The sequence below is a fragment of the Macaca thibetana genome, chromosome 12 (assembly GCF_024542745.1).
Source record: "Macaca thibetana thibetana isolate TM-01 chromosome 12, ASM2454274v1, whole genome shotgun sequence".
NCBI lineage: Eukaryota > Metazoa > Chordata > Mammalia > Primates > Cercopithecidae > Macaca > Macaca thibetana.
Window position 1 is genome coordinate 110,092,406 of NC_065589.1, and position 23,124 is coordinate 110,115,529.

A 23,124-nucleotide genomic window follows, 5' to 3' on the forward strand; every position below is an offset into this window, starting at 1 on the left:
GAGTTTCTACAACTGGGATATTGCTTCCCCATCTTGGTTCCATTCAAAGGATAAATATGATGAAACGGGGGGGTGAGGGAGTCCAAGGCATGGAGGGCATTGAAAGGAAGCCTTGGGCGGTAGAAGAGGACATAAATCTTATCTAGCTCTGCCACTTTCTACCTTTGTGAAACCCAGTGATTAACTTCTGTCTTCTATAGCCTTCATTTACTTAGTTTGTGGGATATACTGCCTCTTCCATGAAATAAGGAAGAACAATACTTGCCTTAAGCTCTTTGTAAGCTTATCATCAGTGTTTGATGAAGTAAGTTAAGTAAAGGTCCAGCAGAATGCCTGGCACAGAGTGGATCTTCTAGACACATTAATTCTCTTTCCCTCTCTCCCAGAATTTCTTAAGGAATCTGCTTTCTCAGCCACAGAGCTGAACCTCAGTTATATTTTGAAATGCACTGGGCATTCTCAGTGTACTTTGCATCATTCCCAGTAAGTGGAAAAGTTGGGGATTGCTTGCCTGATTGCCCAGCAGGAACTCTGTTAAGGTTATTCACTTCAGCAAGAGGCAGCCTTGGTGAGGTTGGCATCTTTACCCTGGAACACAGGATTCATTATTCTCTCAGAGGGCTGGCGAAGTGAATGAATGGGACTGACAGAGTCTTCACCTCACGTTCCACAAGTTGCTGTCTGCAGACCCACCGAGGCTGGCTGCCTGCTGAAGGACAACAGTAAAGGGTTGTGGCTTGCTTTAGTACAAGGCTGCTTCAGCACATTATTCTGGACATTGGAATGAATTCTGCCAGCTGCAAGTAAGTCATGAATTTAAATGTGTAGGCATCATGCACTATAAGTTCAGAACCCTTGTAGACCCTATTTTTGGCTAGCATTGAGGAAAACTTTCTCCATTTGTCTTTGGTGGTGCCCATGGGCAACCTGACTTTGGCCTAAGAAACCTCTGGTCTGATAGGGGCTTATACCCCTAGAGGCATAGAAAAATCTTAGGGCACCTTCTTTTGTTTAAATCAGTGGCAGGGCAGAAGAAATATGCCGTTGGAGTTTAAAAGGGACTTTCACAGCAGCAGTGCTTTATGCAAAAACCTCTTGTGGTCTGATCTGACAGTCCCTGTGCTGTTGAGGGGATCCAGCTCCAGCCAATGGTAGGATGTCTGTGAGTTGTGATATTGTTGGGAGCTTGTGCTTTTGTGTTTTCTACTTGGCTGTGACTAGAAAGAGAGCCCCGCAGTGAAAATGGAAGTTCAAGTCATCTCTTTTCTGCAACTGCTTCTAGGAATGGTTACATCCAAACGAACATGAGCAGATGCATTTCTTTCTTTTTAAGGGCCTCTGGGCAAAGTGATTTTCCAGCTCTTCTAAGTAACCTTTACTGCCAGGAACTCTCTCCTCATTGATACTAAGCATCTCTCCCATCTGAAAGCTTCTGTTCTCTTGATTGTTTAATCAGGAGATGTGGGGATGAAAATGTCATCATCCTCTGAATAATGATGCTTCCGGTATAGGAAGGACACTGTTAACTCACTGAGTCTGTCTTTCCCTTACATTAGGCAGTTCCAATTCTTGGACTAAAGGTCTGTGAAATATTATTTTTCCTAAAGAAATTAAAATTAAAATTAAAATTTTAGTGGGTTATGATTGTGACTGAACATTAGGAGAGTCTTTCTCATAGTTTCAGAGCCTCCAGCCTCAATTTCAAAGAACCACTCCAATAAACAAAATGCAGTTGATTACTCCTGGGACAGAAACATGCATTTAGATCAGTCAATGAAGACCAGTCTGGTCTTCATTGCTATTAAAAGGAATATGCTTTTTAAGATAAATGTTGAGTTCATGTTTCTTTATAGTCTGTACACTGATTTCACTTGTATTTTCTTTTTCTTTTTATTTGTATGAATTTATGGGATGCGAGTATAATTTTGTTACATGCATATATTTCATAGTAGTGAATGATGGCTTTTCTCATCTTCACATCTATTAAATAAGAACTATTATTGCATAGCAAATCTCTGCTTTAGGTTACAGTTTGATAGAGTGCCTTGCAGAGTCAATAATAAATGATTTTATATCATTTATTGCTATGGCATCTGCTATGTGCTAAATGCTGTGTTTAATGTTATTATCCTCCTTAACACTCCTGTGCCCAATGAAGTCAAAGCCATGTGGCCAAATAAGGACCAGCAAATTCATGCAAGGCTTGGCCTATCTTTGCGGGAGCTCAATGGCAGTTTTAGGGTCTGGGTCAAAAAAATGTTTGTCTGTTTTCTTTTCCACTCCTCTGTATGTGGCTAGCAGCAGATACAGGCATCTCTCAATGTGCTCAGGGGATTGGTTCCGGGACCTTTCACCAGTACCAAAATCCATGGATTCTCAAGTCCCTGATAGCAAACCACATAGGATTTGCATATAACCTACACACATCCTCTTGTACACTTTAAGTTATCCCTGGATTATTTATAATACCTAAAACAATGTAAATGCTGTGTAAACAGTTGTTACACTGTATTTTTTCTTTGTATTTCCTTATTACTATTTTGCTGTTTTTTTTTTTTTATTTTTAAAGAATATTTTCAGTGTATGGTTGGATGAATCCATGGATACCAAACTTTGAGATATGCAGGGCCATATATTTTCTTTCACTTTTAAAAGGAAAGTATATTTTATTTTCCTTTTCTTTTCTTGTTTTTGTTTGTTTGTTTGTTTGTTTGAGACAGGGTCTCACCCTGTCACCCAGGCTGGAGTACTGTGTCATGATCAAGGCTCACTGTAGCCTCAACCTCCTGGGCTCAAGCCATCTTGCTACCTCAGCCTCCCAAGTAGCTGAGACTACAGGTTTGTGCCATCTTGGACAACTAATTTTTTTGTAGAGATGGAGTCTCGCTATGTTGTCCAGGCTGGTCTCAAGCTCCTGGCCTCAAGTGATCCTCCCTTCTTGGCTTCCCAAATTGTCAGGATTACAGGCATGAGCCACTGCCCCAGCTATATTTTCTTTAAATGCTTTTTAAAAATTCCGAGAGAACCTGTTTTCAATTTAGAACCTGTTTCCACTGAGGAAATAGCAGGCAGTGAGATCCTAAGGAGGGCAGAGCCTGCCTCAGAAGCAGGTGGCCCCGCCCTCGGCTGGCCCTCCACATGATGTCAGGAACCACACCTGCACACTCTCTTACATACCCTAGGCTGGTGATGGGTGCCCAGGGTAAGGCAGAGGGCTGAGCTGTCCAGGGCTGTAACCCATAGGAAATGTCCAGTGGTGAAGCAGATCATCCACGCTGCCGGCCCTGCTCACCTAGACCTGGGCTGCTCCCTGACTGCCTCACCCTTAGGTCAAGGTGATAAAGGTTGATCCCATAGCTGTGAATTAATAGGCATTCACTCTTGGGGAATATCTTTTCATTGAATCAGAACCTGAAAGGCTTGGACCCATTGTTTTTCCTCGTGCTCTGACATTCCTTCCCTGATGTTGTCTCAGGATCCTGATGTTTTCAGATTTCCTGTCATTCCTCTGTTTAAAACCTCTCTTCTTAGGTTGCAGTAAAATAATGATGATGATGATGATGATGATGATAATAAAACCCTTGGTGGTGGCTTTACATGTTCTGCCTTTTCTGGCTTCTTTCTTCACATGCCTTCTTTACGTTGCTTTAGAAGCACATTGCTAGCTGCCTTGAGTCCTTTCTCCAGGCTACTGCCACCTCATCTTTCAAATCTTAGCTTCAACCTCCTTCCTCTAAAGACCAGGTCAGGGCCCTTCCCAAACCACCCCACCTTGTGTTCCCTTGGGTGTATGTGCTTCCTTTGTAAATCTCATTATATTTGTAGTTATTGGTTTCAAGTCAGAATTTATTGTCAGATTGTCGACTTCGTAGACATAGAGCTTGAATCTGTGTTGTCTATTGTTCAGAACCCATCACAGAGCTGGCACATAGGAGATCCTCAATCAACATTTACTTTGAAGGAGCAAGGGAGGAAGGGTGGCTAACGTCAAGTCAGCCTGAAGTTGGTGGTACCTAGAACAATCTGAGAGAAAGTGTATTAGTTTCCTGTTGCTGCTATAATAATTTGCCACAAACTTAATGGCTTTGAGACAAAAGAAATGTATTATCTGATAGTTCTGGGAGTCAAAAGTGCTAAAATCAAGCTGTTGGCAAGGCTGTATTCATTTTGGAGGTTCTTGGGGAGAATGTAACCTTCCCCACTTTCTAATGGCTGTTCACATTCCTTGGTTTCTGGACTCTGGCAGGGGTATCACTTTGACCCCTACATCCATCCTCACATCTCTTTCTAAGGCTTTGACTCTTCAGAGTTCCTTTCATGAGGACCCTTGTTAATTACATTGAGCCCACCCAAAAAATCCAGGATTAACTTCCCCATCTCAAGATTTTTAACTTAATTACACCTGCAAAATTCCTTTTTACCATGTAAGGTAATTCATTCAAAGGTTCTGGATAAGAATGCAGACCTACTGGGTGGGAGGGGCAGGGATATAAGTGGGAGTGATTCAGTTTGTGGGATGGGGGAGGGAAATGGCTAAAGGGGAAGACACAGTCCAGGTTAAATGAATTTAGAGGCATCTCTCTGGCAGACTCTGAGCAAGAAAACCAAATTTGAAAGTAAGATACAAAGAAATGTTCAGGGATACCGCCAGTTTAAAACTGAGTAGTGAGGAGAGGATGATTTCTCTCAGGATAGAGAAGTGATAAATTAGAACTTAGGAAGGAAGGAAGGAAGGAATTGACTTTTCCAAGGATCAGGGTTGGGTCTGTTGACCTGATTGGGGAATGAACTAGAGCAGTCAAGGGTTAGACATGTGCTCTGGGTTGGATCAGTCTGAGTCAAGGATCTCCCTATAAAACCCATGAATGATCCAACTCTACACAGAAGAGAATTTAAAAGGCAGTGCAGCTCAACATTGTCTAGTCTTGTCCCTATATTTTATAAACGAGGAAACTAAGACCTAGGAAAGTTCAGATGGGTTGAGCAAGGATACATGGCCAGTTGACCTCAGAATTTGGACTAGAAACCAGGGTCCTGGCACCAATGCTGCCTTTTTCCCAGTGAACCAAAGGCCCTCCTCTGAAATCGTCTCACATGTTATGTTCCCTGCCCTGTTTATTGCACACTGCAGAGGAAGGGCATGGGAGAGGAGCCCAGGGGACATGCCCAGGATCTCCATCTAAAAATAACAGATGGCCTTGTGAGGGAACTCTGAGTGGTTTTGTTTGAGGATAAGGTAGAAGAAAAGAAATGCTTTCTGAGTAGCATAGGGCACGAAGTGGAAGATGCCTAACTTCTGTGGCGTGGGGTGTAGATTTAGGGATAAATAGTCCCAAACAAAGGCAGTGCAGATCACTCACCACACTTTGTCAAAGTAGCTTTATAATTCCACCACCTTCTCCCAGGGGCTGTAATGAAATCAATGAAAGTTGTGTGACCAGCTGATATGGACAATTTCTAGTTTTCCCTTTTAGCATGCAGCCAACTTCCTTCCTAAGTAATAAGGAACAGTTTCTCCAGAATATTAATGCAGATTTTTGGGACAAATTTCTTAGTTGCTTTGAACACTTCATCAGTAATGTGACTGGTCCACATGTGACCTCATTTGCAGGGAGACTGCCAATCCCTCACAGGACTTTACAATTTCCAATTCCCTTTTCCTAGTATAGTCACATTTGAAAATACTTTAGAGTAAATCTGGAACAAGTAACATGAAACAAACATGACTTGAAGTAGCCGCAGTAGAAAATAGGATGTGGAAGGGAGAAATTGCAAAACTATGGAGCATGGAGAAAGGCTGACCTATGCAGAACAGGAAGTGAATATACACTTGAGAGATTTCATGCTGCCTACTTCCGGCTTGCTAGGTTTCAGAATGAATGAAGGCCTTCTCTGCTCCTGGGATAAGCTTCTATAAAGAAAACATATTCATATTTTTAAGTGGGTCTTTAATTATTCATGGATGTTGTCCCACAATAAATGCTTCGTGTGGCTGATTGGAATGCTTTCAACAGCGTGAGACCTTCGGTTTCTAGTGAATTTCCCTTTTAATTTAAAGTGATGGGGGCGGAAACATAGATGGAGGCTACTTATGGGATTTTAATTTAATGCTGTAAAATTTGAAAGGGTTGGGAAATTCTTATGTGATTTTAATTGAATGCTGTAAAATTTTAAGGGGGTAGGAAATTAACATAGAATCAAATCACTTTATGTAAAAAAATTATTTTAATCCTTCTCACAGTTTTTATAACAACGTCATTAATGAGACTGTCATAAAACAGCCATTAGCCTCCCTGAAGCTAGATTTGGATGTTGAAAATCAGAAAGAAACATGACAAATATCAAGAAAATTTAAACTAAAGACATCTCACAGTTCTGCCCCAAATTGCCAGTTATTTGATCCTTTTTAAGCAGGGCTCTGTGTATTAGGTGTTTATAAATGGAACAGAGTTTAAAAATACAAATTAACATTAATTTAAATAGTACGTGTGATATAAATGATTCTATTCGCAAGGCCTCACAACGTGCTAGATAGATCAGGCAGGCAGGAAGAATTGGATTTAGGCAATGGTTAAATTCCAGCCTCATTTAATGTTATTGAAAGGAGTGCTGGATTGAGTAACTTCTGGGATACAGGGAATCCAAGGAGGAGTAAATAATCCTAAGGCTTAAGCACAACCTGGAGAGGGTCTAAATGTCTTAATGTAGACTTTTAACGCTACCTGTTTGCTCATTCATTTATTCTGCATCTCCTCATTTAACGTTATTTGGGCACAGACTCCTCGTTCAAATGAATTTTGCAGAAATCCACTTCTGGAGGAATATTTTTCAGACTTTCTTGACTGGAAGCCACAGTAAGAAAATACATTTTAATTTCAAGGCAGTACACATATACATGCACACACACACACACACACACACATGCACACACACACATACAAATCACAAAAACAGAAATTTCAAACAACAATGCTATTTCCCAAAATGAAGCTGGATGAGGTAGCCTTTGTATGTATTCCTTACATTGCCCACACCATGTCTTACCCACCGATTCCAGCAATCGGCGGCAGCATCAGCTGGAATATGTACATTCTTGCTAAGCATCTGTGTAGTGCATTGTGGTGTTTTCTGCTTTTTTTCTATTTCACTTTTAGGGAAAATGGGTTATGGTATATTATAGCGATTTTACCCCTTGCTAATTTACTGTGACCTACAGTTTGAAAAAGTTTCCAGAGACAAGCAGTATTGTTAAAGGGATACATATTTTTAACAAGCTTTTTTCTGGTCATTGCTCCATTTGAGGATAGACAGTGATTTTTTTTTTTCCCCATTAGAATACAGTTTGATTTTCAGTGTTTTCTTCCCCAGTGACTCCTCTTTACCTACCTCACCAGGAAAGCTCCATCTACTTAGTTACTATTTATTTTGCCCCTATAGCCTCCCTCCCTGGAATCAGTCCTATTGCTGGGTCCTCACACTGTGAATTCAGATGCTATGCGTGTTTCCACTCCACAGTCACGTTCGTCTCTTCCATGAGGCCTTTCTTGATAATTTCAGACCCCAACCATGATTCTTTCTCAATCCCCACAGCACAGCTGTTGCAACATATGCTAGTTGACTGCCCTAGCATTATAATCGTTTAGTGTCTGCTATGACTCTCCCCACCTCCTTTTTTTTTTTTTTTTTTTTTTCCTGAGCAAATTTAAAAAAAAAATCCTGTTTTGCTCTGAGTTATAAACTCCTGGAGAGCAGGGGGAATTTTTTCAGTGTTTATAAATGTTTCCATGACTCCTAAAATATTGGCCACAAGCATAGGAATTTGCTGAATATGTGCTGATTGAAACTAATTGTGGCCTCTTGCCTGTTAACATTCTCCTGTGTTTCCTCTATGTTTCTGATTTCAAAATTTAGTTGTATGTTCATTGAAAATAGGGATTGTGCCTTTAATTTTTTAAACCATTTCTTGAAGTGTAACATACACATGGAAGATCACACAAATCGAGTGTTAGTATATTGGTTTTTCACAAACTGAAAACACTCATGTAATTAGCACCCATGTCAAGAAAAAGAATCCAAGAATTCACTGCACACCCTGTTTGTCACGCACAAATACTATCCTGATTTCTGTTACCATAAATTGGTTTTTCCCATATTTGACCTCTATACGAATAGAATCATTCAATACTTATGTTTTGTTTTTTTTCTGGCTGTTTCTTCATTCGATATTATAGTTGTGACATTTACCTATATCATTGCAAGTAGTTGTAAACACTTCATTCTACTTACGGGGCAGCATTTCATTACATGAATATAGCATGGTTTATTGATGTAGTTAATTGTTGATGGACAATCGGGTACGTCCTGGTCTGGGGTCTTCTGTGTAATATGCTGCTATGAACAGGCTTGTACGTATTTTTGGTGAGTATTTTGTTGGCTCTTGGGTATGCGTGTGTTCCATGAGTTCCCCAAAGTGTTTGTACCAGTTTGCACTCCCACCAACAGTGGAAGAGAGTTCTGTTTTCTCCACATATTTGCCTACAGACACTTGGTATTTTTAAGTCTTTAACTGGGTATAGATATTGCAAATACATTTTCCCTTTATAGATTTATTAAAATTAATAAAGTCCTTTATGCTTAGTACTTGCTGTGTGTTAAGAAACCTTTGCTTCTTCCAAAGTCGTCAAGATACGTTCTTAAGTTCTTGTTTTATTTTTTACAGAAGCTTTGTTATCTTCTCTCTTATATTTGCAGACCCTCAGGAATTGATTTTGGTTTGTGGTGTGAATTAAAGATTAAGAGTTCCTTTCCTTCCTATCGGTGTCCAATTGACCCAGAATCATATAGTGGAAAGACTTTTCCCATACTGTCCTTGTCACTCTGGTTGTATATCAAGTGACTGTCTTAACTGTGAGTCTGTTTCTAGCTCCTCATTTCGTCCCATGGGCCTGTTTTTTTTTTAATATATATATATTTTGCTTCAAGCACACTGTCTTAATTCTATACCTTTATGGCATTTCTTAAGGTGTGGTTAAGTCCTGTGACTCTATTGCCCTTCTTTAAGGTTGTCTTGGGTATTATAATCCTTAATTTTGTAAGATTCATGCTAACTGTGCATAAAATAGGGTTATATAAATAGTATGCTGCCAATAAATTGTATGAGACAGATTGGAGGTTACAGAGAAAAGCGACACTGAAAAAAATCGGTGAGAAAAGTTAATGCATGTTAGAACGTAACAGTTTGTTTTATTTTGAATTTGCAAATTTCAAAATTTTAGGGAAGGTCTTATAAAGAGAGAGATTACAAGGGGATTTGACAATAAGGATGATGAACTAAGGTGATATTGAAGTAGGAAGCTGAACACAAAGAATATCCATCTTTATCGTATTTGTTTACTGAAAGAAAAGTTTAAGTATAGTTAAGGAAATAAAAATGACAGATCTCAAAAAATTAAACAATGAATAAATCTAGAAATAGAGCTCTGGAGGTTATTCGATTTCGAATGGGATATGATTGAAATCCATGCAGAAAGAAAGACAGACCCTAGTATCAGTTTATATTTTAACTTGTCTACCATTTTTCTATTGAGGGAACCACAAAAGAAAAATCTTAAATTTTTAGTTTTGTAAATAGATGGAAACTCTTGACCCTGAATTGCAGCTTGTGGCCTATGGTGTATGCACAAGCACTGAAAAGAAAAACACATGGGCTGGTGACGTTAGAAGTGATGGAAATTACATGCAGTTTTACCTAGAAGAAGCGATACAGGGAAAGAGAAAGAAGCAAACATTGTTTTTCTTGGAGCACATCAAGCAGGTTTAACAAATGTTTACTTGTGGTTTGGGCATTATTACTCCTCGCAGCCTTAGTTAGAAATACATTCATGTGTTTTCTAATTTAAATCCATAGTATCAATCAAATATGATAGCTTCAGCTCGCAAATACTGAGCAAAAGCTGGAGAGGGCTTAGATAAGTTGAACATGTTGAAAAATGAAGCTTCCAGCCATGGAATCCTTGAGGGTAAGAAATGGTTTTATTTTATGTGGTTGCAGGGAAGAGGACCAATTGGCATTTAAAAGATAGTTTCCATAGCTACTGGACTGAATCAAAAGAAAACACTGTCACAGCATTTTCTCCTTTACTGCCTTACTGCTTTATGGTAGATACCAAAGCAAGTATTTTTCAGGAGAGAGGCTAGTTCTTCCATAGATGAAATGCTATGAAATGCTTCATTCAATCTAGTGTCTCCTAGGAGAGTAGACTTCCTTTGTTGTGAGAATCTCATCATATAGTCACAATTTGATTAGAACCACTTATTTGTTCAAAAAGGATTTACAGGAAAGGTTCTCTCTAGGTATAACTTTGTTGGGCAACTCCCCCTCCTGCCAATTTAAACTCTATTTCTTGATTTAAAAACTGGGGGTTGCACATAAATTATGGAAGAATCCAGGATTTGTTGCTCTTAACCTTTTTTTAAAAAAATATAGGTATGAAGAAGGATTTCTCAAAGGACCCTTAAAGTGATTACTTCTGATTTTGCAGCATAATATGGTTAGTCAAAAACACCAAACACTTAAAATGTGAAAGAAACATGATTATGACAAAGTCTTTCTTTCTATTTTGGGACATAAACTGCACATGGGGGTATATTATGTAACTCCAGGTTTATGGTCATCTGATACTTGAGCTAATCATGCTCTGATCTTTTGTACAAAGTACTGTATCATGTAGGCCTACTATAAAAAAATTTCCCAGTAATGACCTGCAAGATATGAGAGGAGGAGAAATAGACATTCACTTTTGCTTTATTGTTTACATGTTTGTCAGTTTACATTTATGCATCCTTGAGTGTCTTCGTTGTTTTTCAAAAGCGTTTTCTCATTCATTTGTATTTCTTTTAAAGTCGATAGATTGAAGCTGACTTCTAAGAAAGATCTGGCTGATGATATTGCATGCAGTAGCAGTATTATTTCCAGGGCTGTAACACAGTTTTCACTAACATGGTTGAAGGTAGAATCTCCATTAGCTACCCACTCCAACACTCTTAGTAAACCCACAGTCCAAGTAAGAAGGGTCATCTGGTTCTACAAATGCAACTTCAAGACCAATAGGTTGCCTCCTAGTTCCGATCAGATTGTTTCTCTGAAGCCCACTTAGAAATTCTGGAACCAGCCCTGTTTGTATCTGGGTATCACCTCCATGCTAGAGCCACTTTCTTGCTTTTACTTTTCTTGAGGCAAGGCTGTCACTCTTTCATTATAGTAGAATGTGATTCCAGGATAAGATAATGTTGATTTTTGTATATGTTCTATCAGTTTTGTTTTGTTTTTTTTTTTTTTAAAAAAAAGGAAAACAGAGTATTTAGCAAGCTGGATTCTGACAGCATTGGTTACCTTCAGAAGGTGGATGTGTAATTCAGAACAGAGGTGGAGCTATTTTGCCTTGGTCATTTTTGCTTTTTTTTTTTTTGAGACAAGAGTTTCACTCTTGTTGCCCAGGCTGGAGTGCAAAGGCGCGATCTCAGCTCACTGCAATTTCAGCCTCCTGGGTTCAAACAATTATCCTGCCTTACCCTCTTGGGTAGCTGGGATTACAGGCATCCACCACCACGCCCAGCTAATTTTTGTATTTTTAGTAGAGACAGGGTAGGGTTTCACCATGTTGGCCAGGCTGGTCTCTAACTCCTTACCTCATGATCCGACTGCCTCAGCCTCCCAAAGTGCTGGGGTTACAGGTGTGAGCCAGTTCACCTGGCCATTTTTACTTTTAATATCTGAAATATCCCTACATGCATATCACCCATCTCATTCTGAAATTCATTTATCTGAGAGACAAGCCCGGAGAAGGCTTAATGGACAAACCACATTCCTGGGGGTATGTGAAAGAAGGAGGGCTTGTCCCTTGCAGATACCACTGGTGAGGAACAGAGAGTTATGTGGCAGAGTAGATGAAAGGAGGAGAGGAGAGGAAATGCCATTTACTCCTCAGAATCAAAGGAGGAAGGTTACCATAGACAGTCGTATCTTACATCTCTGGGAAGTTCAGCTGGAACCACAGTTGGAAACGGATGTCAGTGCCAGGGCTATGATTTGTGTTCACTGCTGAGCACTAGATAAATGCCTGTGTTTATAAATACAAATTATATTTTGCAAAGATGATGTAAATAAGTCTTCTGAGACAGATCCAGAAGTCAGATTCCAGAGCTGGAAGTCATGAGTGATTTTGATAATGTTTGTAAAATACTTTGAGCTCCTCAGCTCCAGCATGTGATGTGAGCGTGTCTCTACATAGGAATTTGTATGTATTACTGATGAGCAACACTGCTGACTGAAATAAAACCCAAAATAGGGTGAGGAAGAGCGCTCTCTGACATTTAAAAGCAAACAATTTCTGGAATGAAGTTACAGAAAATATCAATAGTTGTTTATAAGCACAGCGTGGGAATGTTTCATTCAAAGCACATGAATTTAACTAAAACGTTTAGCTTGCTCTAAGACCAATTTTCTTTGCCTGCTAGTCACAGACTTGAAACAGAAAGTAAATCCTATGTCGAGGATTAAATTCTAGAATAAGAACATTGTAAGGTAAGAAAACTTGGAAACTCATGATTCTTTTTAGATATACAGAATTTTAGCGAAATAGTTTTTCTTTTAAGAAAGATGTAGGGAGGCGGGTGAATGCAAGGAACAGAATGTAGTAAAATGCTTTTCATGAAATAAGATTAATCTCCTACCCTGAATGAAAACAGAGGCAGAAGACAGCCATCCAGTGAGTGCTTTGTAAATCACATTATTAGGGCTTGCTTAAAGCATTCACCTAGTGTTCTATATGGAGGTGGTTGGTGGAACTGCCATATGCCAGCTTGGGTCTGGGCCAGGGAGGCACGCAGGAAGGGTTTTGCATTCCAGCCATCCTCTCCTGCCTGGCAAAAAGCACTTTTTGTATGTGGTGGAAGTACCCAAGTTATTTGTACACAATGGGAGGCTGAAATTTCATTTCCACATGAAATTAGTGAATAATGGCTTTCAAGACTCACTGAATAAGCATCGCCAAGACACAGTCAGCATTGTAAGTCTGTACAGGACGCCAGCCATCTGGATGAAAAATAAATCAGTTATGCAGCTACTTTGGGGGGCATCAGAGATGGGCATGCAAGGATGAAGTGTATGGACACTGTATTGGAGCATTTGCTTTTCATCAGGGCTTTGTTGTGGCCAAGTTTTGTCACTTCTGTGATTCCATGTCACTCTTGTACTGTTCGAAGTCACTAACTCACTAAGCCAGAAATGCATATATTTTGATCTCCAATTGTTGTATATTGGCCACTGCGTATCTGTTTAATGGTTTTATCTTACTATTTAATTATCTTTATTGTTTACCATTTCTTAGAATGCACCTTCACATTAATTTTAGATTTTAGGCTTTAGGAGAGTAGGTATTCTATCTGCATGGTGGCTAAGTTCGTAACTCTGGAATGCACAACTCTAGGCGGTGTTTTTCAATAATGAGGTGTGTATTTTCTCCAAATTGTGATGGTGAGGTCTCCTTTCTGGCTAATGTAAGACTAGCTGTTAAAATATGATTTGAGAAAGTGATTTCAGTTTTGGGAAGGGTTATTTGAAAAAAAAATAAGGCCAGGGTTATTTATTTAGATAGTCAGACATTGGTAGTTTGCCTACATATAATAATTAAAGCTAAAGCATGGAAACCAAACTGAGAGAAGCAGATGGAAACATCCCCTAGGTAAGTCTGAACATTTGTTCTTAAAAATGGAACAAGTTCTAGCAAGCTGTATAATCATTTTAATTACACCTGACTTTGATTTTTTAAAAATGTTGGCAAAGCAGTGTTTCAGTTTTATTTAACTTACTTTAGTTTCCTTCAAAAACTCTTTATAATTTGGCACAGAAACAGGGTATAAATAAAAGGTAGCAGGATTTGAAGGAAATCAGTTAATGGGCTATAAAATAATTCTTTGGTCTGAGATTTTTTAGAGAATAGAAAAAATCAGAATCTAACTGGTACAGTCAAATACCTTGATTTTCCTATAGTCTAGTTCTATAACAGAAAAGTATTTCTACTTCCTGTATAGAGTATACAGGAAGAAATGAGATACCAACAGAGTTTCCTTGATTTGCTAGAATTCCATGTTGTGCTATTTCATGGAATATAGTACTCAAAATCTACATGAATATCGTAACTATTTGTTTCATGTTCTTGTAAATTTGTTGATTCACATACTTCTCTAAATAAATGGGCTAGCAGTTGGAGTTTGCTGTATTTTGCAGTCTGAGCTGTTCACTGAAATTGTATTAGTGGGATTTGGCTTGTAACTTTACAGTGTAATCTTTATACATTAATTAATTTTGAGGCAGCTGCTCGTTAAAAATTCTTTCTAGTAAACACAATAAGTGATCATATTTTAGAAGATGCCAGCACATAATGTATTAAATGGATTTTGATAAATGAGTTTGGCTAATTAATTTGATTGGCAAGTATGAGAAGTCCATATTTATGGGAATCCAACATGATTGACTGTACAATAGTATTTTAAATCATGTTTTAACATTAGGGATTGTATGTATAACATAAGGACCTCATAAAGGAATTGGGGTTCACTATTAACCTGGAATGGAAGATGTATTCCTAGGTAACGTACAGACTGAGAGAATTGGAAGGGGATTTTACAGACCCTCTTTCATTCATTCCTCTTGCTTTGTAATGAGAAAACTGAGACCAGACAGGTTGTAAGACTAAACAGTTCTGTGGTAGAGGAAATGGAAGCAGGACCTTGGCCCCTGATACTTGAAATGCTTTTTTAAAACCTACCTGTGGAACATGTCTTCATGGAACCTCCTTGTCTAGAGGAGAATGAGATAAGGCTAGAAGTTACTGCCGAGCCCTTTCATTTATAAATGAAGAATGCTTTGCTCTGGAGTGTACCTGGTTGGGACTGCTTAAAAAGATTTTGGAGTCTTTTCCAGAAGTCGTTTAGGAGAGACTAGACAAGTGTAAGTAAGAACTGGATGGTACTGACTGAATGAGAAAAAATAAGCAAAAACAACAGTGCCTCTGTCTTCTTTCTAACAGGGAGACAAGCCATTTCATGAAGGAGCTTCTTTCTCATCCACAAGACTGACAGCCTTCTACAGTTAGTCATAGAGAGAATGCTATAGGCTCTGGGGTCTTGTGGCCATCTGGAGGCTCTGGCAGTGATACCACCAGAGAGTTTACCAAAGGCTGGGTTTGAAGCCACTGCCTTGGCCATGGCCCACATGGGGGATTGAATTCTATCCGTGGATTCTTTTTCGCTCCAGGAGCTTCAAGCACGTGAGCCACTCAGATCCTAAACCTGGGAAAAGGCGCAGAATCACAGATATATTGTATTATAAGTGGAGGGGGAGGTAAGAGAGGATAAAATAGGTGTTCATATAATTAAAGTGTCACTTTTTTGAGAAAAACTAAAGTGAGTAAACTTTCCATCACTTGCCTAAGCCAGTTAACCTCAAGATAGCAGAAACTGTGCTCTCTTTTGCATGAGAGCAAATGATGAGTTTTCACTGGCCACAGTTGGTGGAGCTCTCCTTCCCATGCTTCTAAAAACCAGAAACACCTCGTGCAGGACCCATGCCTTCACCTTCTGGTTAACTTGGTTACTTTCCATTAGTTGAGGTTGGGATGACAGAAGTGACTTGAGAATGAAGGGGAGAGGTGCTGGTACAAACCAGTCTGAGTGCATGAGGTTTCCCTCCTACCTCCAGAGAATTGTAGCTGCATAAAGTTTGCAGTTTTCCTGTTAAATAGAGCTGAGTTAATAAAGCGTCCCCCCCGCAAGGAGGAGTCTTCAATGTTGAGGTGAGACATCTTTTAAAGGGTTACTTTCAAAGCAGCGGCCTCTGCTAAGTAACATTTTTCTTTGCAGTTACATCTTCAATTGTCTTTATCACCATGCAGTACATTTGTTTACATGTGTGTCTCACCTACTAGACTGTGAGCTTCAGAAAGGTTGTTTCTGTATCTGATTCTCCTGGGGATTTCTGATGGCTGGCCCAGAGCAGAACTCAATAAGTGTGTGTGGAATTAATGAATATTGAATGAATAAATAAATAAGTCAGATGTAAATGGATGCTTTCAAAGTCTTACAGTTTTTTTCTTCAGTTCTTAATGCAATGTTCTAAAACTTTAGCCTTTTTAAATGTCACTTATTCTTTTGTTATCCTTTTATTTTTATATTTTCATAGAATAAAGAAGTATCTGTCTAGGCTCTTGATTCTGAATTAATGAGATCTGAATTAAAGAAGTCTTAACTCTATCAAGCAAGGGTTTACTTTGTTATACTTGTACACAAAATTTAAAAATAGATCTATCTCTGCTTAGGAATATAATAATTTGTCATAATTAATTGAGGTATCAAAGTACAGCTTTTTTTTTTTTTTTTTTTTAAAGCAATGCACTGATGTTTCCTAAAGTAAATTTTCTAGATTCAGCCAATAGGAGCATTTCTTGGTGAGTTTCTACTCTTATGTGGACTTCAAGTTGAAACCCTGTGTTTGCTACTTTTGGGACAGCTTCATAATTGAAACCTATAGAGGTAATAGACCTGTGACTGATATTCCCAAGCTTGAACTGCCATTTTAATTGGATTTACTTGAAAGCTTATGAATAAAAGGCTGTGATTTTCTAATTAGTAGAGTTGATAGCATATTGTCTAAAAATGTTAACCTGATTTAGAAACCAAATGTCTTTTGATGGATTTTAAATTATATCTTAATGTTTCCACTTCTAATGTATTGACTTAAATGATACATTCAAATGAAATTTCATTTTTCCTATCATCTTCTATGAAATATACTGGATCTCAGTTTGATATTTTTAATTGTGGTGTTTGTCAGACATCTAAGAGAACAGTCCTTTTACTTATAGGTAAGTAAAATCCCTTGAGTTCCTAATTATGCTGGTCACTTCACAGGTCATTAACCTATATATTTTTTCAGAACCTAAAAACAACCGGTAGGGCATGTATACTGAGTTCATTTATTCATAGTAGTTATGTTTTATGAAGTCACCTTAAACACTGAACCATTGCTCCTAAGGAAAATACAGGGTTAGATGCCTGTGAGCCTCTGGCTCTGGTTTTTTAGCTGATCAGTGCATAATCTTATGATCTTATGTGTGTTTGATGTATGTTTCTGCTTAAATACTCCTTTTTAATATATATTGTCGATTCATCAGCATCGAACTCATAGCCGACAGCACTATGACTCATACCTGAAGCTTACCTAACACACACATGTTGTCCATAAGACATATCACAGCTTTATTTATTTATTTGTTTGTTTGTTTATTCATTTTTAATCTGAGACATGGTCTTGATTTGTCAGCCAGGTTGAAGTGCAGTGATGTGATCTTGGCTCACTGTAGCCTCCGCTTCCCAGCTCAAGCAGTCTTCTAGCCTCAGCCTGTAGAGTAAGTGGGACCAAGGTACAGGCCACCATTTTTTTGTATTTTGTAGTTTGTATTGTTTTGTTTTTTGAGATGGAGTTTTACTTTTGTTGCCCAGGCTGGAGTGCAATGGCATAATCTCGGCTCACTGCAACCTCTGCGTCCTGGGTTCAAGTGATTCTCCTGCCTCAGCCTCCCAAGTAGCTGGGATTACAGGTACCCACCACCATGCCCGGATAATTTTGTATTTTTATTAGTGACAGGGTTTCTCCATGTTGGTCAGGCGTGTCTCAAACTCCTGATCTCAGGTGATCCACCCGCCTCGGCCTCCCAACGTGCTGGGATTACAGACATGAGCCACCGTGCCCATCCTGTATTTTGTATTTTGTATTTTGAGCCACCATTTTCTGGTATTATTTTTTTTTTGTAGAGATGGGGTTTTGCCTTGTTGGTCTTGAACTCCTGAGCTCAAAGCGATCCACCGCCTCGGCCTCCCAAAATGCCAGGATTACAGGTGTGAGCCACCACGCCCAGCCTGCCTTTTTGTACTCAGGAGGACTTAGTAGTTCAGTACTATAATTAGGGGCCATTTTAATCAATACAGTCACCAACAGAAAGCACAAACGTGCAAAAAGGGGCACTAAATAGATCACAAGAAGGACACCAAGAGCTGTGGAGCATCGCCTTGCTTGACCTCAGCTTGGAATGTGCACATTGGTCACTCACATTTTCACTGCTCTGCGAGTCTGCAAGTGACGGTGAAGGCATCTTGAGCATTGATCTTGGGGTTGCAAATACATTTGAGTGAGTAGACCAATTTGGAATTGTGGAATTACCAATTTGGAATTGTGTGAGTAATGAAGACTGACTGTATTATCACCAGAGTTTGCAGTTAAGGAATCCAAGACTCAGATGTTAGGTAACTTCAGTTCCATATGCCTCTATTAAGGACCTAACGTGCATTGAGGATGTACTGAGTCAGACAGGGTCCATCAGTGGAGACTTATGCCCCTAGTTGTTAACGGGCTTTAAGAATGTATGTCTTAAGAATTTATGTCTTAAGGCCAGTTAACAACTAGAGTCATAAGTCTCCACTGATGGACTCTTACTTATATAAATGTTTACTTAACAATGAATTGCTTACTGTATCTAAATGTATTTGTTCTTTCCTTAACATTTGTCATCCTTCTAAAAAGTAAATTCAGTCTTTAAAACTTTGGGGAACTATTTTAAAAGTAAAATTTGACATAAAGCCTTCTCTTGCCACCCTCTAGGATGAATTATATTTCTTTTAAAAGCACCTGGAAAATTATAAAGAATGCATACAGTTAGCCCATAGCCGAGAACTGAGATGGAGGTTAAAGAGAAGTCAGAAAAACTGCCAACAGTTTTCTATTTTGTTCCTGATAGACTTCTCCAGATATGAGCAACATGTTAAAGAACATACAGTGGTCAGTACTGGAATTAATGTTCCAAGAGCTAGCTTATTCCTCATGGAGAATCAGGGTTGTGGAGACCTAAATCTGCCATTTTTCAAGGCAGACTTGTCAGGGCCCAGAGAACTAATGGTCTCATAGTTTGGCAGAATAGCACACTAGTACATTTTGTTTAATGGTTATGAGTTTTGCTGGGAAGGAAATGCAAGAGCCCCGCAATGTGTTGAAATCATCTTTGTTGCTGATTTGCTCCATGCTGTGTGGATGTCTTGAAATTCTGCAGTGTACTTTTGTTTATCTAAAGGCCTTATGTTATGGCCATCAGATCTTTCAGAAATTGGAGTTCTATCCAAATCTCTCTACTGATGGCCAGCCTTGAAATCCCCTTCATAAGAGCCTCCCTGACATTCTGGCCCTTGTGCCCAAACCCCATCACAAAAATGAACTCCTTAAGCTCCCATGCCTTCCTCCCTTAAGCTCTCATGAGGAGTGCTATCTGCTGCAGTTTGGAGCCTGTGTCTGCTCCCAGGTTTTAGTCTGGCTGTCTGACCCTTCTTGCCACAGTCCTGATGAGTTCTTCGATGATTTGAATCATTTATATTCAAATCATTGGTTTGATCGTGTTTCCACAGCAAAGTAAAATTTCCTTTAATAGCCAACAAATAATTAGGCTGTAAAGAAATTGTCTCTGTAGGTATGTGGGGAGAAGGGGTATAGTACAGTGGTTTAGAGTGTGGGCTGCTCGGTTGAAAGTTCTGATTCCTCATCTATAAAAAGGAGAGATTTGTATGGATTCAATAAGATGATGCATGTAAAACCATGTAGAATAGTAGCAGCCACACAGTGATGGCTTAATGTGGTACTTACTAGCTAATCATGTTGAGAGATTTTTGTTTTTTCCCAACTCTAACAAATTGTCAACATAGGCTTTGAAACAGCTCATCAGGCTGCCGTTGGTATCTAAAATTGGTATTTAAATGTAGTTAAGTTGTACATATAATGTATATGAAACTGGGAAATAGGAAGCATCTATATTCAGAGAATATAGATGTTTAAATATGGATGAATATATTCAATTGTTTATAAACTCGGACTTGTGAAAATACTCTTTTGATGTTTTTATTTCGATACAATATGTATGTGTGTCAGCAAAATAATAATACAGGGATACTGGCCAGTGTTGAAAATAACTTTATAGAGTTAGACACTATTTATGCTTGCATAAAATGGGTATTGGTAAGGTCATGGACCAAAGTAGTGTCAAACAACTTCTAGCTTTCAGAGGGCAGGGACCACATCTGTGAGTGTGTGATTTCCAAAATCCTTTTTCTTTATATTGACGTATACATAACCGGTCAGTGAATATAATACCGAATTAAGAACTACAAGGAGTTGTATTTTCAGCCTTTCTCATTTGTCTCTATTGCTTCTTTAACGTTTTCCTTGTCCCAGGGACACAGTGGCATGGGCTGGTTTTTACAGCACTGCAGGTCTTTCCAGAGAGCAGCAGTTATCCATTCTTGGACTCACATAACACAGAAGCCAGTCGGTTGAATAGATTCAATGTGGCTCCTTCTGCAAGTGCTTATCTTGTTCACTGATTGCTTTGTAATTGTTATTACTTTGAAAACATTTCTTTTTCATTTATACACTCAGATTAAATAGAAGGAGACATTTTGCCATTGAGGTATATTCTTATCAAGATGTTATTCTTCTGTTTTATAAATAATACTATTATTAGACGTATGATGAAACTCTCTTGTAGTCGGTGCCAAAGGAAACAAGACAATGGGCATGTGCAGTGGGGACTTAGCTAGATAGAGCCTATCTTGTTTTTCTTGCTTGCCTTTAATCAGTGCTCATATTCTCTTAAAACTTCCCTATCCATCTTTTGTGGGCACTGTTTGTGAATTTCCTTCCTTTCTTCCTTTTCTTTTGGTGACAGTGTTTCTGTTTCTTTAATTTATCAAGGTGTCACATACGACGTATTGTGCTAAAGACATTCTCCATTTGCGAGAGTCTCTGTTTGTTGCTGGGTTTTCCTTCCTTTTGGACAAAGTAGGACGTTGCTATTTGTTTTCCCTTTGGTCTTCTGAATATATTTCAGTTTCTAACTTTTTCTATTAATGCTTTTTTTTTTCTTTTCAATGGCTTGAGCCCTTCTCCAAAGCAGAAATATAATTTTTTAAATGGAATTCCCATCTCTGACAATATCCATTCTTTGTTGTGACTTAAAACATTTTTAAACATTAATTTATATATATTTTTAGAGATAGAGTGTTGCCATGTTGTTCAGGCTGGCTTTGAATTCCTGGGCTCAAGCAATCCCTGAGTAGCTGAAACTACAGACTCACTGCCATGCCTGGCTCTGTGACTTTTGAATATTATACCTTTCTTGTATATAGATGCCTGCAGAATCCTTTTCTCTTTGGTTTTGTTTTCTCTTTTGTCTTTTAGACAGGAGAACTTAGCTAAGAAACAGAGAAAACCCACACAGCTTTTGTGATCAAAAATAACATACACTACAAATCTGAGTTTTATCATTATCCACTTAAAAAGTGCGTCCTTTCTGTACCTATTTAGTTACATGGGAAGTGATTTTTGCTAGAAGCCACACAGAGCTTTAGCAAGTGTCTTTCTTCTGGGTTTGGGAAAATGACTGGAATAAAACTAAAGGGAACAAACTCCTCAGCAATTTACATGTTCCATTTGTTTTCTTGTAAGGTTCATTAATCTTTGATACATTTCTTTCAGAGAAACAAATTTAGGGATCAGGAGAGTGGTAAGTGTGCAGAATAAATTTTGGTTTTATTTGACACTGATAACAGTGAAAGCAGTCGTAGGTACCGGTAGTATTTTTTTTTTGTTTGTTTTCTGAGGATTGACCCTGTCTGTTGCCTGTTTCAGTGTTTTGTTGGATATGAGAGCCATTCTAATCATTGTTTCAGAGCAAATAGCTAATGAGTTATTTATACAGCAAGTAAGTACCAAATAAAGCCTTTCGATGGAATGAGTAACTTGCTGTCTGTGTTATATCTTAGTTTAGATAAGCCTAGATCCTGGTTCATCCCTTCCAACCTTCTTCACACATGAGCTTAGTTAGAATGGGCTCTGTTAATTGTCACCTTCCCTAGCAACCCCTTTGACTTTCGTGAATGGGCCAGATTAAAACCCAGTAAGATGCTAGGTAACAAAGGGTGAATATGTTGATTGATTTTAAACATGTCTTTTAGTCTAGACAGATGTACTCATATTTCCATGTGTTATCCTTTTAAACACAGTCATCCCTGGAAAGAGGACTAGTTTGAATCCATGGATGACTCTATCGTAATCACTTTTACTCTTTAACTCACTTTGATTTTTCTCAATAAGATACTTAACCTCTTTGAGCCTCCGCTTTCTCGATTCTTTATTCTTTGAGCCTCCATTTCTTATCACTAAAATGAGGGTATTGTTCTCAAAGACCCTCACGTAAGTAGTCTGATTTATAAGATGGTTTGGAGGGAGCCTCACAATATCTTTCCCTTGGAAATGAGATGTCTCGCTATCTGCTCGTTACAACATATTTGGAATGGTTGGCAGCAGCATCCCCTAAAAACTGTGTAGAACATTAATTGGTAAGATGCTTTATTATAAAATTTTGTACATTAGCAAATTGAAGCCTGTCAAAACTCAAGAAACAAAGAAACTTGTCAAAGTGATTTCTAATCCTTTACCTGTAAAAACAAAGAGATAACAGCTATTAATATCTCACTAAAAATGCATCCTATATATGAGAAACTAGTGTTGAAGTTGGTTTCAGAAAAAGATAGCTGAGGGAAAAGAGGAAAATGGGAAGAGGAGGAATATCTTCATGGTCTAAGTAAACAACCACATTTTATAGAAGGAAAGCTGTCTGGAGCCTTTGGGTCAGCAAGAGTAAAGCCCTTAATTATATGTAAATAAATGTGTTATTACTGGATCAAGAAGGGAGCATTGAAGAGAAGAAGTTTGCAAAAAGCTTGCAGGGTGACCAGTGTAACCTTAGAACTCAGCTGAAAGGATTTGACAACCACAAAAGCATTTGATTTGATTAGTATTGGGAATGTTTCCTCTAGTGTTCTTTTCTCTAATTCCACTCTTCAGGTCAGTATCCGGCTCACTAATACTTTGTTTCTTATCTATATAGTTTATAAGAATAACTCATTTAATGCCCACAGCAATGCTAGAAGGAGGTAGGACATTAAGGCACAGAGAGTGTATGAGTG

General features: G+C 38.6%; 1 protein-coding gene across 6 annotated transcripts in view; it reads left to right on the forward strand.

Moving 5' to 3' along the window:
- Nucleotides 1-23,124, forward strand: part of NCKAP5 (NCK associated protein 5) — a 977,998-nt gene that overhangs the window by 394,776 nt on the left and 560,098 nt on the right. Inside the window, exon 1 of one of the 6 annotated variants that reach the window (XM_050750932.1) lies at nucleotides 11,378-12,583. The exons of the other annotated variants lie outside the window; for them this stretch is intronic. The gene's annotated coding sequence lies outside the window, so the exon portion shown is untranslated. Of the gene's footprint in view, nucleotides 1-11,377; nucleotides 12,584-23,124 lie in introns of those variants that run through there. 6 annotated transcript variants of the gene reach the window in all.